The sequence below is a fragment of the Mandrillus leucophaeus genome, unplaced genomic scaffold (assembly GCF_000951045.1).
Source record: "Mandrillus leucophaeus isolate KB7577 unplaced genomic scaffold, Mleu.le_1.0 Scaffold1038, whole genome shotgun sequence".
Taxonomy (NCBI): Eukaryota; Metazoa; Chordata; class Mammalia; order Primates; family Cercopithecidae; genus Mandrillus; species Mandrillus leucophaeus.
In genome coordinates, this window is record NW_012098521.1 from 188,719 (window position 1) to 193,239 (window position 4,521).

Consider the following 4,521-nt stretch of genomic DNA (forward strand, 5'->3'; position numbering starts at 1 on the left):
CTGGCCCAGTCGGAAGCCCCCATGATCTCATGTCTCACCCAGCTGCTGCTTAGAGGGCGAGAGAGTGGTTGTGGAGGATGCCAGCCAGCCAGCCAGAGATGGGAAATCCCACTGGGACAGAATTTGCTCCAGTTTGGACTTGGCAGAGAGCAGGAACGCATGGGTCTGAGCTGGAAGAAACGGTCCTGTGCATGGGTCAGCAGCTGCCACAGCAGAAAACATTTGTGGCCGCTCTGTGCAAAGGTGCTGGGTGCTTCTTTTGCTGTTATCTTATAGTTTGAGTGGTTTGGAAGAAAATGCAGAACGATGTGGACGGCAGCTCCTCATGATTACTTCATTCCGGGAGGCAGCACGCTGTGCTGAAAAGTGTTCTGGCTTTGGCGGCAAAGAGATCAGCTTTGCCATTTACCAACTGCTTGATGTGGGACACAGTTCATCTCCCAGAGACCAAGTTTCCATGCATTTGAAATAAGGATAATATTATTTACTTCAGGAAAGTGTTAAGAAGAGCAAATGCAGATGTGAAATTTACAGATATTTTCACCTCATCTGCTCCAGCCTGTACTGCAGTGTGGAAAGGTCGTGCACTGCACAGTGATTGCCAGTAGACGGCGCAAGGGGCCTGCCGCCATCCCAGATATTGTTTCTGAACCCAGCAGGAGAGGGGACACCATTAGCTACAGTAACCTCCTGGGGTCACCATTTGCGATATAATCCCAGTGACTTAAAGGAGAGAGTAGAAAGGAATCATGGTAAGGTGAACAAAAGAAAAAAACGTTTCGTTGATTCCTCGTTCTCCTCATCTGTAAAATGTGGGTGCTTATAAATCCATACATCATGAAAAGCTCTCAAGATTTAAAAAAAATGTACTGGAAAAGGCTTGACACAAAAAGGGTGCCAAATATGTGTTTCATTCATCCTTTTCTTACTCTGGGGGATTCCAACTTACTACAAAAGATTGTTGAAACATTCCTCCAAACAAGTAAATATTTCACAAACATAACTGAGGTGTTTTGTTGTTTTTAATGTATGTGACTTAAATTTGCAAACTCATTGTCAGGTCTCTGAGCCCAAGTTAAGCCATCATATCCCCCGTGACGTGCACATATACATCCAGATGGCCTGAAGTAACTGAAGATGACAAAAGAAGTGCAAATGGCCTGTTCCTGCCTTAACTAATGACATTACCTTGTGGAATTCCTTTTCCTGGCTCACCCTGATTCAAAAGCTCCCCAACTGAACATCTTGAGATGGGGTTTCACTGTGGTCTCCATCTCCTGATCTTGTGATCCGCCTGTCTCGGCCTCCCAAAGTGCTGGGATTACAGGTGTGAGCCACCGTGCCCGGCCTCTAATGCCTTTTAAGATATCATCAAAACCATCAATTACCTAGAGATAAATCTAACAACTCTTGTGCAGAAAACTACACAATATTACTAAGAAAAATTTGTGGATGCCTTAATAAATAGAGAGATGTGCCATGTTTGTGGATTAGAAGATTCATTATAATAAAACTGTCAGTTTTCCCCAAATTCAACAATAAATTTAACACAACCTCAGTCAAAGTCTTAGAAGGATTTTTCATCAAAACTGATAAACTGATTCTAAAACTTACATGAAAATTCCAAAAGGCAAGAATAATCAAGAGAGTCTTAAATATAAGTTAAGGGACTTAAGCCATCATTTATCAGGATTTATTACAATGTGGCAGTAAATGGAAAAGCAGTGCAGGATACCAAATAGACCAATGTAACAAAAACACACCATCTCCCAATTTATGACAAAGGAGCCACTGTAGTTCAAAGAGGGAAAGAATGCTTTTTCAGTAAAGGTAGCTGGCTTAATTAGCTTATTCATATAAACAAAAAGGAAGCTTGTCTCCTACCTCATACCACACACAGAAATCTCTTCCAAATGGATCATGGACCTAAATGTGAAAGAAGAAACAATAAAGCTTCCAGAAGAAGATAGTGTAGAAGTAGTTTCCTGATCTTGGCATAGGCAAAGATTTCTTTTTGTTTCTTTTTTTTTTTTTTTTTCTTTTGAGACAGAGTTTCGCCCTTATCGCCTAGGCTGGAGTGCAATGGCACGATCTTGGCTCACTGCAACCTCTGCCTCCCAGGTTCAAGTGATTCTCCTGCCTCAGCCTCCCCAGTAGCTGGGATTACAGGTGCCCACCACCATGCCCAGCTAATGTTTGTATTTTTAGTAGATGGGGTTTCATCATGTTGGCCACGCTGGTCTCAAACTCCTGACTTCAGGTGATTCACCTACCTTGGACTCCCAAAGTGCTGGGATTACAGGTGTGAGCCACCACGCCTGGCTGATTTCTTAAATGTTACAGAAACATCATTGATTATAAAGATAGGTAGATAAATTGGATCTCATTACAAATGGGGAGTTTTCTTCATTGAACGACATGATTAAGAGAGTGAAAAGGGAAACCCCATTGGATGAAAATGTTTACAGCACATGCACACAACAAACTGCTTGTATCCAGAATCTGTGACAAGCCCATAAAGACAACACAGACAACCTAATGGAAAAATGGGCAAAAGGATTGAATAGACAATTCACAAAGGTGGGAGTTAGAAGTTGTTAAAAATAGGCCAGGCACGGTGGTTCACACCTATAATCCCAGCACTTTGGGAGGCTGAGGAGGGTGGATCATGAGGTCAGGAGATCAAGACCATCTGGGCTACCGTGGTGAAACCCCAACTCTACCAAAAATACAAAAAATTAGCTGGGCATGGTGTCGGGTGCCTGTAGTCCCAATTACTTGGGAGGCTGAGGCAGGAGAATCACTTGAACCGGGGAGGTGGAGGCTGCAGTGAGCTGAGATCATGCCATTGCGCTCCAGCCTGAGTGACAGAGCGAGACTCCGTCTCAAAAAAAAGAAAAAAAAAGTCAAATTCTGGGAAGGTGTTTTTAATTATGTAGTGTTGGCATAATTTTTGAATCTTCCAAAATCTCCCCATTCAAAACACACAGAACAACTAAACTAGCAAAAGTCAAACAAAGGACAAATACAGTAAGACTAGAAGGAAGATTTCCCCTCCAACTCTAAAATAGAAGTGGAGGGGTGGGGACAAAGGCCATCATTATCACCCACCAGACCCACGAGGTCTCTGCATCTGCACCAGGGAAACTGAGGAAGGTGATGAGGTATGATGGAGACGACGAAGAATAGCATTCCCATGAGAACTCCCTGAGGAATCCACTAGAGATGGAGCTTCAGCCAGCCAAGCAACTGGCGAGACATCAAAATGGGGACCAGGTAAGCCATTAAATATATATTTACTGTAGAAGTAAGACCAAATAACAGTTTAAGAAGAGAGTGTTTGCAACAGCTCTATGCTTTGACAATCTGAGCACCATATGCCTCTGACAAATGTAAACATAATATATTGAAGGTTGAGGCAGGGAAACATAATTTTTTATTGCCAAATTATTTAGGGATGTAAATGTAAAAAAAATAAGATGTGAACAATTTTCATAGCACAGGTTAATGTAAATAAGCAATTGCACATACTGTAGGATTTTTTTCAATAATTATCTTGCCTTTTAAAGTTATTCCACTAAACTGATTCAGAATATTGGAAATGGCAACAACAGAAGAATTACTAGAATTTCAAGGACCTTGGAACATTGTACCAAAACTCAGCAGAATCACACGAGCCATAAGAAGGCCATGTTCCAAATGTGGCTCCACGTCAGAGTTGAGATCTTCTTAAACATGGATATTTTCTAGATGATCTTGGGCCTAAGGGGGCTTTCCATAAGAGGTTTCATATAAAATTACCCTCATACTAATTAAATATAAAATCTAGATCTTTAGATTTATAAAATGGATACTGTAGGAAATAAATTGCAAAGAACCTAAAAAAGAAAATTGCTTTCTAAAAATAAAATAAGCAGGAGCGGGAGTGGTCTGGAAAGAGTATATGAAAAGCAGAGCAAGGCTGATGAGTACCTCGAAATGATTAGAAGGGGAAGAAAGGATATTACTTCAAATCAGCTGCCTTGGCAGGAGGTGGGGAATGGTGGAAGGAGAATAATTAGCCTTAGCTAGTTTTGTTATTAATATGACTCATATCAGGACACCTATAGATGATAATTCAAAATAAGAGAGACCAAGGATTGTACTTAACAGTCTTAGTGTAAGGCAACCATTAGAACAAAATTAAACTCCTCCTTTTTTTTTTGTGAGACAGAGTCTTGCACTGTCACCCAAGCCGGAGGGCAGCTGCACGATCTTGGCTCACTGCAACCTCCACCTCCTGGGTTCAAGTGATTCTTCTGCCTCAGCCTCGCTAGTAGCTGGGACTACAGGCACCGACCACCACTCCCAGCTAATTTTTTGTAATTTTAGTAGAGATGGAGTTTCACCATGTTGGCCAGGTTGGTCTCCAACTCCTGACCTCGGCTTCCCAAAGTGCTGTGATTACAGGAGTGAGCCACTGCGCCCAGCCTGAAACTCTTTTAAAATACAAAATGAATAGTGAGAGAGAGAGAAAGAGAG